Source organism: Crassostrea angulata, unplaced genomic scaffold (assembly GCF_025612915.1).
Source record: "Crassostrea angulata isolate pt1a10 unplaced genomic scaffold, ASM2561291v2 HiC_scaffold_102, whole genome shotgun sequence".
Classification (NCBI taxonomy): Eukaryota; Metazoa; Mollusca; class Bivalvia; order Ostreida; family Ostreidae; genus Magallana; species Magallana angulata.
The window spans coordinates 366,752-380,214 of record NW_026441657.1 but is presented as its reverse complement, the minus strand read 5'-3'; the positions used below and the strand labels follow the sequence as shown (position 1 = coordinate 380,214).

The 13,463-nt window shown below is 29.7% G+C and overlaps 1 long non-coding RNA gene across 1 annotated transcript; it reads right to left on the bottom strand.

The window, feature by feature from the left end:
- Positions 1–369: 369 nt before the first annotated feature.
- On the bottom strand, positions 370–12,960 carry LOC128169162 (uncharacterized). Its single transcript, XR_008241504.1, has 5 exons — positions 12,729–12,960; positions 5,319–5,399; positions 4,970–5,052; positions 1,331–1,416; positions 370–726 (listed from the first exon to the last, which is right to left on the bottom strand). It is a non-coding gene; the product is annotated as an uncharacterized LOC128169162 (long non-coding RNA).
- Positions 12,961–13,463: the final 503 nt, after the last annotated feature.

Below are 13,463 nucleotides of genomic sequence, written 5' to 3'. Positions count from 1 at the left end.
CATGCAATTATTCACACCAAAATGCTCAATCACATTGATTATTTCTACATAATATTGCAAGGCATATACAAAAACAAGATCATGCATTAGCTAAGCTTATTTCATGCTAAGATCTAGAGGGAGGTCAGGGGGGTCTGAACCCCCCCCCCCCCCTTGCAAAATTAAAATTTCTTTAAATTGCATTATAAAATTACCAAAAATATGCCTCGGACCCTCCCCCCCCCCCCCCCCCCCCCCGACAAACTCAAATAACCGTCTGACCCCCCTGGAATTCTTTTTGGATCCGCGCATGTATTTTTTGACGTAGTGATGTTGATACATTAAAAAAAAATGAATATCAATGATTATGAAAGTAATCAAGACATTACATTAGACTCTGACTTTTTATTGAGTATTACTAAAACATTTAAATATTAATATGAACAAGGCAATATGATCGTTTAGGAACATTAAAACAGCAAAATATGTACATTGTATAACCCAACTTTCAATGCTACTGAATTTACACGTACATGTTCGCGTAAAAAGTGTATTAATTCTCTCATATCTTCATTTTTGGGAGAATACATGAAAACCACACGATCAATAAAAAATGTACCAGAGTTTCATTATCATTTCTAAACCAGTATTGATTAAAGCAATATTCATGGCGTAGATTTTTTTCCGTTGACACTATTGGTCCTCAATCGTCTATCTAGGAAATTAACCTATGTCTGAACACTGGTGCTGCAACACAAAAATGCTTGTCAAAATATAAATTCTGAGAATGTGTTTCATCTCTGTAAAGTAAGACTTTTAAATGTACTTTTTTCAGAGTTTATGCAATACTAAAAGGTATCACTACTCACTCTCTCTCTCTGTCTCTCTGTATCTCTGTCTCCCTCTCTCTCTCTCTCTGTCTCTCTCTCTCTCTCTCTCTCATAACTATCAATGAAAAACACATGTAGAGGCATTAAGTTAAAAATTCACTTTACACTTTAAATTCACACACTATCTCCCTCTCTATCTATTTTAACTTTTCCCTATCTCTCAATTTTTTTTAATGTCTTATCTCAGTTTCATGCTGTTATCCCTTTTTTACACACATCTAGTGACATTCAGGAAAAGTGTATCAATGATGAATCAACTTCATATTGATGAAAACTAAAAGCAGTTTTCTCTGTATTCTCTTTCTCTTTTTTTTTTATTTCTCCCCTCTCTCTTTATCTCTCTTTATTTCTCTCTCTCTCTCTCTCTCTCTCTCTCTCTCTCTCTCTCTCTCTCTCTCTCTCTCTCTCTCTCTCCCATGCTTATTTCTTTTTACGAAATAACATTTAATTTGTACATTTACCTTAATATGTATAATCTTAGACAATGGCTTTTCCATGTGAGACAAACACTTTTCTCAGCAAACCTCATTTAGCTTGGATATTTTTCCTGAAAGCATAAGACAACAATAAACATAAAAAAAATCATTTTGTTTACTTTGTTTTACTCTTTATAAAAAAAGGTTATGTTTTGTTATACAAGGAAGTTTTTAGAAATGTATAATTGACCTTTATAAAAGTGTTCAAATATTGCTGCTGTTGTTATGTTCTACATGAGATCTCTCTCTCTCTTTCTCTCTCTCTCTCTCTCTCTCTCTCTCTCTCTCTCTCTCTCTCTCTCTCTCTCTCTCTCATTTGAACACATTTCTTTTATAAGTCCTCTCACTCCCTCTCTACCTTCTGCAAAATGTCTTTGTCTTTAACTTTGTTTCAATTTCACTGACTCTCTCTCTCTCTCTCTCTCTCTCTCTCTCTCTCTCTCTCTCTCTCTCTCTCTCTCTCTAATTGCCATCACATTTAGTTATTTACGCACATGTAGTGACATTCAGGTAAAGTATCTCAATAGAACAAAAATCCCTTGATTTAAACAAAATGTTTTAATAAGTCCTCTAACTTCCTCTCTCTCTTCCGCTTTAAATTCTTTATCTTTAACTTATTTTCTATCAACTTCTTTCTCTCTTTTAAATGAACATTACTTTTCATTATTTACACACACATAGTGAAATTCAGGTAAAGTATCTCAATAAATAAAAAAGAAATTACCTCCTTTGAAGAAAAAAACTGTAAAAAGGCCTCTCACTTCCTCTCTCCCTTTCAATCTAATTATTTTATCTCTTAATTTCTATCAATTTCTCTGACTTTTTCAAACAGACATCACATTTCGTTATTTACACCCATGTAGTGACATTCAGGTCAAATATCTAAATTGAAAAACATGTTTTACTTAAACAAAATGTTAATAATTCCTCTCTTTTCCTCTCTCCCTTTTGATATAATTCCTTTAAATCTAACTTAGTCTCTCTCTCTCTCTCTCTCTCTCTCTCTCTCTCTCTCTCAAATTGACATCACATTTAGTTATTTACACGCGTGTAGTGACATTCAGGTAAAGTATCTAAATAGAAAAATTACTTCATTTATACAAAACTGTTGTATTAAGTCTCACTTACTATCTTTCCTCCACTCTGATTTCTTTATCTTATATTTCCTCTCTCTCTCTCTCTCTCTCTCTCTCTCTCTCTCTCTCTCTCTCTCTCTCTCTCTCTCATATTAACATCACATTTAGTAATTTACACTCATGTAGTGATATTCCGGCAAAAAAATTCAAAAGAAAAAATTGCTTCATTTGAACAAAAAGTTTTAATACTTCCTCTATCTTTCTCTTTCTCTACCGAACTGATTTCTTTCTCTCTTATTTTCTATTAAGTTCTCTCTCTATTTTCCAATTGACATTACATTTAGTTATAAACACACATGTACTGACATTCAGTAAAAGTATCTCAATTTACAACAAAAAATTACCTCCTTTGAAGAAAAAGTTGTAATAAGTCCTCTCACTTCCTCTCTCCCTTTCGATCTAATTCCTTTATCTCGAAATTTATATCTATTTCTCTGACTTTTTTCAAAAAGACATCAGATTTAGTTATTCACACACATGTAGTGACATTCAGGTCAAATATCTAAATTGAAAAACATGCTTTAGTTTAACAAAATGTTAATAATTCCTCTCCCTTCCTCTCTCCCTTTTGATCTAATTCCTTTAAATCTAACTTAGTGTCTATCAACCTCTCTCTCTCTCTCTTTCAAATTGACATCACATTAAGTTATTTACACGCGTGTAGTGACATTCATGTAAAGTATCTAAATAGAAAAATTACTTCATTTATACAAAACAGTTGCATTAAGTCATCTCACTTCCTTTCTCCCCTCCACTCTGACTTTTTTATCTTCTATTTCTTATTGACATTTCTCCCATTCTCTCTCTCTCTCTCTCTCTCTCTCCCTCTCTTTCTCTCTCTCTCTCTCTCTCTCTCTCTCTTTCTCATATTAACATCACATTTAGTAATTTACACTCATGTAGTGACATTCAGGCTAAAAATGTCAAATGAAAAAAATTGCTTCATTTGAATAAAAAGTTTTAATACATCCTTTATCTATCTCTCTCTCTCTCTACCGAACTGATTTCTTTCTCTCTTATTCTCTCTCTCTCTCTCTCTCTCTCTCTCTCTCTCTCTCAAATTGCCATTCCATTTAGTTATTAACACACATGTAGTGACATTCAGGTAAAGTGTCTCCATAGAAAAAAAGTGCTTCACTAAAACAAAAAGTTGTAATAAGTCCTCTCATTTTCTCTCTCTCTTCTGATCTAATTCTTCTATCTCTAAATTTATATCTATTTCTCTGACTTTTTTAAATACACTTTACATTTACTTATTTGCACACATGTAGTGACATTTAGGTAAAATATCTAAATTGAAAAAAAAATTCTTTATTTTAACAAAATGTTGATAATTCTTCTCCCTTCCTCTTTCCCTTCCGATCTAATTCCTTTAAATCAAGCTTAGTTTCTATCAACTTCTCTCTCGCTCTCTCTCTCTCTCTCTCTCTCTCTCTCTCTCTCTCTCTCTCTCTCTCTCTCTCTCTAATTGCCATCACATTTAGTTATTTACACACATGTAGTGACATTCAGGTAAAGTATCTCAATAGAACAAAAATCCCTTTATTTATACAAAAAGTTGAAATTTGTCATCTCACTTCCTATCTTAATTCCTGTACTCTAATTTCTTCAACTTTTATTTCCTATCAACTTCTCTCTCTCTCTCTCTCTCTCTCTCTCTCTCTCTCTCTCTCTCTCTCTCTCTCTCTCTCTCTCTCAAATTAACACCACATTTAGTTATTTACACTCAATTGGTGACATTCAGGCAAACATTTTTAAAGAAAAAATTGCTTCATTTGAACAAAAAAACATGTCCTCTATCTTCTTCTCTCCCTTCCAATCCAATTTCTTTTTTCATATTTTCTATTAAGTTATCTGTCTCTCTTTTTCAAATTGACATAACATTTAGTTATTTACACACTTGTAGTGACATTCAGATAAAGTATCTCCATAGAAAAAAATTGCTTCACTTAAAACAAAAAGTTTTAATAAGTCCTCTCACTTCCTCTCTCCCTTCCAATCTAATTCCTTTGTTTCTTATTTTCTATCAAGTTTTCTGACTTTTTTTCAAATAGACATTACATTTAGTTATTTACACATATGTAGTGACATTCAGGTATTATATCCAAATAGCAAAAATGCTTCATTTTTTTTTCAATTATTCCTCTCTCTCTCTCTCTCTTCCTCTCTCCCTTCCAATCTAATTCCTTTAAATCAAACTTAGTGTCTATCGACTTCTCTCTCTCTCTTTCAAATTGACATCACATTTAGTTATTTACACGCATGTAGTGACATTCAGGTAAAATATCTAAATAGAAAAATTACTTCATTTATACAAATTAGTTGTATTAAGTCATCTCACTATTTCTCCCCTTTAATCTAATTCTCTCTCTCTCTCTCACTCTCTTTCTCTCTCTCACATGCACACACACACATAGCATTTCTCTTTTTCTGTTATTATTTGTAATAGTTAGTTGTTTACAATAAGTAACAAAAATTATACTGATACCTTCAAAAGCATCATTTTAAACATCTGCATCAAAAAACATATCAGTCATTGTCTGCAGATGCTTTCCATTTTGGGCCATTTCTCTTAAAAGAAAATGTAGAAAAATTTCAGATATGCATAGTATCATTCACAATTAATTGTTCATTCTTAATTTCTTAATAATCATATATATTGTATACAGTAATATATAATTATATAAAGAATTTAATTCAGCTCACTCAGATCAAATGTAAAAGTATTACTCATAGACACTTAAGTACAAATAAAGCTTCTTTCTCTTCTATATCCCTCTTTCTTTTTTTCCCTTAAGCATGTGTTTGTTTACAGTAAGAAAAAAATTGTTCATTACCTGGAAAAGCACAATATCCAACATCTACATCATAAGGCACATCAGTCACTATTTGCAAACAAAATTTTTGGTTTTGAGTCTCTAAAAGAAAATGTAGAAAAGAAGAATAGTATTGGTTACATGTTGAGTTCATTAATGCAACGAAATAATCACCGTGAGTATATAAAATAATCCTTTTGTAAAGTATTGGACCCCCATGAGGAAACCAATATCTTTTGCTTTTAACTTGAAAAAATAAGTATACATTATGTACATGTAATTGATTATTAAAAAAAAAACCTATATCACCATTATAGTTTAAATAAAAATCCTTTTCTATTGAACTAAATAGACCTCCATGAGGACACCCATGCTTTTCATTTCAACGTTAAAAATTCAGTTTACTTATTCACTCTAAAAACCTCATAAATATTCTTGGATCTTTACTTTCACCCTGATTTGTCTTAAATTACATTAACACTAAGAAATATTCACCATTAGTTTAAGTAAAAATCCTTTCCTGTTGAACTTAGAACCCCATGAGTAAATTTATACTTTTAATTTTAACGCTACAAATTCAGTATACTTGATCACTAAGGAAACTCCCTAAATTTATTTAAATCAATATTTGTACCCTTATTTATCCTAAATTACACAAATGCTATGCAATAATTACCATTAGTTTAAGTAAAAATCCTTTCCTATTGAATTCACACACCCATGAGGAAAATCATTCTTTTCATTTTAACGTTATAAAATCAGTAAACTAAATCACTTAGGAAACCCCTTAAATCATTTTCAATCAATATTTGGACCCTAATTAATCCTAAATTACACTAATACTAAGAAAAAATAACCATTAGTGTAAGCAAAAATCCTTTCCTGTTGAACTTAGACCCCCATGAAGAAACCCACACTTTTCATTTTAACGTTCTAAACTCAGTATACTTAATCACATAGGAAACCCCTTAAATCTTTTTCAATCAATATTTGTACCCTAATTTATCTTTAATTACACTAATACTAAAAAATTATCATCACTAGTTTAGGTAAAATCCTTTCCTGTTAAATTTAGACTCCCATGAGGAAACCCATAATTTTCATTCAATGTTCTAAAATCAGTATACTTATTCACTTCGGAAACCCCCTAAATATTTTTCACTGAATATTTTTTATCCCTAATTTATACTTTATTACATAAACACTAAGAAAAAATAACCATTGGTTTAAGTCAAAATCCATTCCTGTTGAAATTGGACTCCCATGAGGAAACTCATACTTTTCATTTTAATGTTATAAAATCAGTATACTCAATCACTAAGGAAACCCTTAATTCTTTTTCAATCAATATTTGTACCCTAATTTATCCAAAACTACATTAACAATTAGAAATAATCACCATTAGTTTAAGTAAAAGTTCTTTTCTATTAAACTTAGACCCCATTGAGGAAAACCATATACTTTTTATTTTAACGTTCTAAAATCAGTATGTTTTCACTTAGGAAACCCCTTAAATTTTTTTTCAGTCAATATTTGTACTCTAATTTATCCTAAATTACACTAATGGTAAGAAATATTCATCATTGGTATAAGTAAAAATCCTTTCCTATTAAACTTAGACTCCCATGAGGAAACCCATAATTTTAATTTAAACGTTATGAATTCAGTATAGTTATTTATCTAGGAAACCATCTAAATCTTTTTCAATCAATATTTGTATCCTAATTTATCCTAAACTACACTAATGTTAAGAAATAATCATCATTAGTTTAAGTAAAAATCCTTTCCTATTGAACTCAGACCCCCATGAGGAAACTCATACTTTTCATTTTAACGCTCTTTAATCAGTATACTAAATCACTTAGGAAACCCCTGAAATCTTTTTCAATCAATATTTGTACCTTAATTTATTCTAAATTACACTAATACTAAGAAATAATCACCATTAGTGTAAGTTAAATCCTTTTCTGTTATATTTAGACTCCCATGAGGAAACCAATAATTCTCATTTTCACGTTATAAAATCAGTATACTTGATCACTAAGGACACCCCCTAAATCTTTTTCAATCAATGTTTGTGCCCAAATTTATCTTAAATTACACTAATACTATGAATTAATCATCATTAGTTTAAGTAAAAGTTCTTTCCTATTGAACCTAGACTTCCATAAGGAAACCCTTAATTTTCATTTTAACGTTCTAAAATCAGTATAGTATTTATTTAGGAAACCCCCCCCTAAATTTTTTAAATCAATATTTGTATCCTAATTAATCTTAAATTACACTAATACTAAGAAATAATCGCCATTAGTTTAAGTAAAAATCCTTTCCTATTGAACTTAGACTCTCATGAAGACACCCATAATTTTAATTTAAACGTTATGAATTCAGTATACTTATTCACTTAGGAAACCATCAAAATCTTTTTCAATCAATATTTGTACCCTAATTTATCCTAAACTACACTAATGTTAAGAAATAATCATCAATAGTTTAAGTAAAAATCCTCTCCTATTGAACTTAGGCCCCCATGAGGAAACTTATATTTTTCATTTTAACGCTCTTAAATTAGTATACTAAATCACTTAGGAAACCACTTAAATTTTTTTCAATCAATATTTGTACCCTAATTTATCCTAAATTACACTAATACTAAGAAATAATCACCATTAGTGTAAGTTAAATCCTTTTCTGTTAAATTTAGACACCCATGAGGAAACCCATACATTTCATTTTAACGTTATAAAATCAGTATACTTGATCACTTAGGACACCCTCTAAATCTTTTTCAATCAATATTTGTACCCTAATTTATCCTAAATTACACAAATACTATGAATTAATCATCATTAGTTTAAGTAAAAATCCTTTCCTATTGAACTCAGACCCCCATGAGGAAACTCATACTTTTCATTTTAACGCTCTTTAATCAGTATACTAAATCACTTAGGAAACCCCTGAAATCTTTTTCAATCAATATTTGTACCTTAATTTATTCTAAATTACACTAATACTAAGAAATAATCACCATTAGTGTAAGTTAAATCCTTTTCTGTTATATTTAGACTCCCATGAGGAAACCCATAATTCTCATTTTCACGTTATAAAATCAGTATACTTGATCACTAAGGACACCCCCTAAATCTTTTTCAATCAATGTTTGTGCCCAAATTTATCTTAAATTACACTAATACTATGAATTAATCATCATTAGTTTAAGTAAAAGTTCTTTCCTATTGAACCTAGACTTCCATAAGGAAACCCTTAATTTTCATTTTAACGTTCTAAAATCAGTATAGTATTTATTTAGGAAACCCCCCCCTAAATTTTTTAAATCAATATTTGTATCCTAATTAATCTTAAATTACACTAATACTAAGAAATAATCGCCATTAGTTTAAGTAAAAATCCTTTCCTATTGAACTTAGACTCTCATGAAGACACCCATAATTTTAATTTAAACGTTATGAATTCAGTATACTTATTCACTTAGAAAACCATCTAATTCTTTTTCAATCAATATTTGTACCCTAATTTATCCTAAACTACACTAATGTTAAGAAATAATCATCAATAGTTTAAGTAAAAATCCTCTCCTATTGAACTTAGGCCCCCATGAGGAAACTTATATTTTTCATTTTAACGCTCTTAAATTAGTATACTAAATCACTTAGGAAACCACTTAAATTTTTTTCAATCAATATTTGTACCCTAATTTATCCTAAATTACACTAATACTAAGAAATAATCACCATTAGTGTAAGTTAAATCCTTTTCTGTTAAATTTAGACACCCATGAGGAAACCCATACATTTCATTTTAACGTTATAAAATCAGTATACTTGATCACTTAGGACACCCTCTAAATCTTTTTCAATCAATATTTGTACCCTAATTTATCCTAAATTACACAAATACTATGAATTAATCATCATTAGTTTAAGTAAAAATCCTTTCCTATTGAACTCAGACCCCCATGAGGAAACTCATACTTTTCATTTTAACGCTCTTTAATCAGTATACTAAATCACTTAGGAAACCCCTGAAATCTTTTTCAATCAATATTTGTACCTTAATTTATTCTAAATTACACTAATACTAAGAAATAATCACCATTAGTGTAAGTTAAATCCTTTTCTGTTATATTTAGACTCCCATGAGGAAACCCATAATTCTCATTTTCACGTTATAAAATCAGTATACTTGATCACTAAGGACACCCCCTAAATCTTTTTCAATCAATGTTTGTGCCCAAATTTATCTTAAATTACACTAATACTATGAATTAATCATCATTAGTTTAAGTAAAAGTTCTTTCCTATTGAACCTAGACTTCCATAAGGAAACCCTTAATTTTCATTTTAACGTTCTAAAATCAGTATAGTATTTATTTAGGAAACCCCCCCCTAAATTTTTTAAATCAATATTTGTATCCTAATTAATCTTAAATTACACTAATACTAAGAAATAATCGCCATTAGTTTAAGTAAAAATCCTTTCCTATTGAACTTAGACTCTCATGAAGAAACCCATAATTTTAATTTAAACGTTATGAATTCAGTATACTTATTCACTTAGGAAACCATCTAAATCTTTTTCAATCAATATTTGTACCCTAATTTATCCTAAACTACACTAATGTTAAGAAATAATCATCAATAGTTTAAGTAAAAATCCTCTCCTATTGAACTTAGGCCCCCATGAGGAAACTTATATTTTTCATTTTAACGCTCTTAAATTAGTATACTAAATCACTTAGGAAACCACTTAAATTTTTTTCAATCAATATTTGTACCCTAATTTATCCTAAATTACACTAATACTAAGAAATAATCACCATTAGTGTAAGTTAAATCCTTTTCTGTTAAATTAAGACACCCATGAGGAAACCCATACATTTCATTTTAACGTTATAAAATCAGTATACTTGATCACTTAGGACACCCTCTAAATCTTTTTCAATCAATATTTGTACCCTAATTTATCCTAAATTACACAAATACTATGAATTAATCATCATTAGTTTAAGTAAAAATCCTATCCTATTGAACTTAGACCCCCATGAGGAAACTCATACTTTTCATTTTAACGCTCTTAAATCAGTATACTAAATCACTTAGGAAACCCCTTAAATCTTTTTCAATCAATATTTGTACCTTAATTTATTCTAAATTACACTAATACTAAGAAATAATCACCATTAGTGTAAGTTAAATCCTTTTCTGTTAAATTTAGACACCCATGAAGAAACCCATAATTTTCATTTTAACGTTATAAAATCAGTATACTTGATCACTAAGGACACCCCCTAAATCTTTTTCAATCAATGTTTGAGCCCTTATTTATCTTAAATTACACTAATTCTATGAATTAATCATCATTAGTTTAAGTAAAAGTTCTTTCCTATTGAACTTAGACTTCCATAAGGAAACCCTTAATTTTCATTTGAACGTTCTAAAATCAGTATAGTATTTATTTAGGAAACCCCCCCTAAATTTTTTAAATCAATATTTGTATCCTAATTTATCTTAAATTACACTAATACTAAGAAATAATTGCCATTAGTTTAAGTAAAAATCCTTTCCTATTGAACTTAGACTCCCATGAAGAAACCCATAATTTTAATTTAAACGTTATGAATTCAGTATTGTTATTCATCTAGGAAACCATCTAAATCTTTTTCAATCAATAGTTGTACCCTAATTTATCCTAAACTACACTAATGTTAAGAAATAATCATCAATAGTTTAAGTAAAATTCCTTTCCTATTGAACTTAGACCCCCATGAGGAAACTTATATTTTTCATTTTAACGCTCTTAAATCAGTATACTAAATCACTAAGGAAACCCCTTAAATCTTTTTCAATCAATATTTGTACCCTAATTTATCCTGAATTACACTAATACTAAGAAATAATCACCATTAGTGTAAGTTAAATCCTTTTCTGTTAAATTTAGACTCCCATGAGGAAACCCATACATTTCATTTTAACGTTATAAAATCAGTATACTTGATCACTTAGGACACCCCCTAAATCTTTTTCAATCAATATTTGTATCCTAATTTATCCTAAATTACACAAATACTATGAATTAATCATCATTGGTTTAAGTAAAAATCCTTTCCTATTGAACTTAGACTTCAATAAGGAAACCCTTAATTTTCATTTTAACGTTCTACAATCAGTATTTATTATAATAGTATTTATTTAGGAAACCCCCTCCCTAAATTTTTTAAATCAATATCTGTACCCTAATTTATCTTAAATTACACTAATACTAAGAAATAATCACCATTAGTTGAAGTAAAAATCCTTTTTATTGAACTTAGACTCCCATGAAGAAACCCATAATTTTAATTTAAACGTTACGAATTCAGTATACTTATTCACTTAGGAAACCATCTAAATCTTTTTCAATCAATATTTGTACCCTAATTTATTCTAAACTACACTAATGTTAAGAAATAATCATCAATAGTTTAAGTAAAAATCCTTTCCTATTGAACTTAGACCCCAATGAGGAAACCTGTACTTTTCATTTTAAAGTTCTAAAATCAATCTGTACACTTAATCACTTAGGAAACCCTCTAAATCTTTTTGGATCATTATCTGTACCCAAATTTATCTCAGATCGTACTAATATTAAGAAATAATCACCATTAGCTTAAGTAAATATCATTTATTTTGAAATTTAACCCCATGAGAAAACTCATACTTTTCATTTTAATGATAAAAATCAGTATTTCCTACTAAATCACTTTTCTTATATGTTTCTATTAATATAATTATGCAACGTAATTCATCCGTATTTTTAATGAAATTGTACAATTGAAAAGGTATATCAATCAAGTACATGTATGTGGAAACAGCATAACGATTCCACAGAACACAGCATTATGATTTTTAGAAAGATAGAGGAAATTAGGATTAAAAGTTGTCAATGTTTACAGAATGTTTTTAAACAGGTATTATGATAAAAGCTATGCTGATTGAGGTTAAAAGATCACATATTTTGCTTTTAATACATATTATTTATTTAAAAGAATTAAATATAGACTCAGTGTTAACCAGTTGGGAAAAATACCGCTAAATTGAGGAAATATCACCTATTTCTGATTAGGAATGGGGCCGAATTTCGGCCACTAAGAAGGTACTGATATATCCCTTAAAATATAAGTAATAATCTGTTCCATAATTAAATAAATCTTGAAATAAAGTAGACACATTTTAATTCTAAATAAGTTACGATCCCTTCTTTGATTATGAATATGGCATTCGCATGATGTCAAAATTAGATCTCGTGTTCTCTTATCAGTGAAAAACTTAACAGGAAAGACAATGCCTGACCTTGTTATAGTCGTTTACCAGATTTATCTATTAGAATAGAATGATATAATTCCCTAGATATCGAAGAAAAAATGATACTTACTGTAAACAATTATTTCCATCTTCGAGTAGGAAGTTCCGTTTGCGCATGCGCTATTTATATCCAATGGAGGAAAGTGTGTAAAGTACTCTTATGGACTCCACGATGAGTGTCAAAAAATCCACATACACACCGGAAACCCAAACATAGTACAATTTTATATTTTTTGAATCAAGTACGATGAGAAATAACGTTTCCGAACGATTTTACTTCCCACTACACGGGTGCATGTAGTGGGAAGAAAAAATGTAGTGGGATAAAACGTGTGTAATCATACTCGTGTAGTGGTATTCAGGTGCTTACAAACACACACACACACACACACACACACACACAGGTTTGTAAACACCGTCAATTGACTACACCTGAAAATTCACATGCAACTGACTACACTGCTTTCTCGTATACTTACAGCGAAGAAAATTCAGAATTCTATTTAAAATGGTATCCTAATGATCGCTATATACTGCGATTTTTATTTTCATTCAAAATAAGACTCTGTAAAATGCCGTGCATCTCACTACATTTTTACACTTTATGAAAACACACATGCAACTCAATACTGACAGAATGGCATGCATTTCACTACACTATTGACAACACACATGAAAATCACTACATTTTGATGTATATACTATCTATCCCATTATAATCTCATAAATAATCTTATCTGCGTTTTAATTCTAAGCGATTTTCTTAAACTTGCGCATCTGAATGTGGGTTTGAATTTTCTATTCA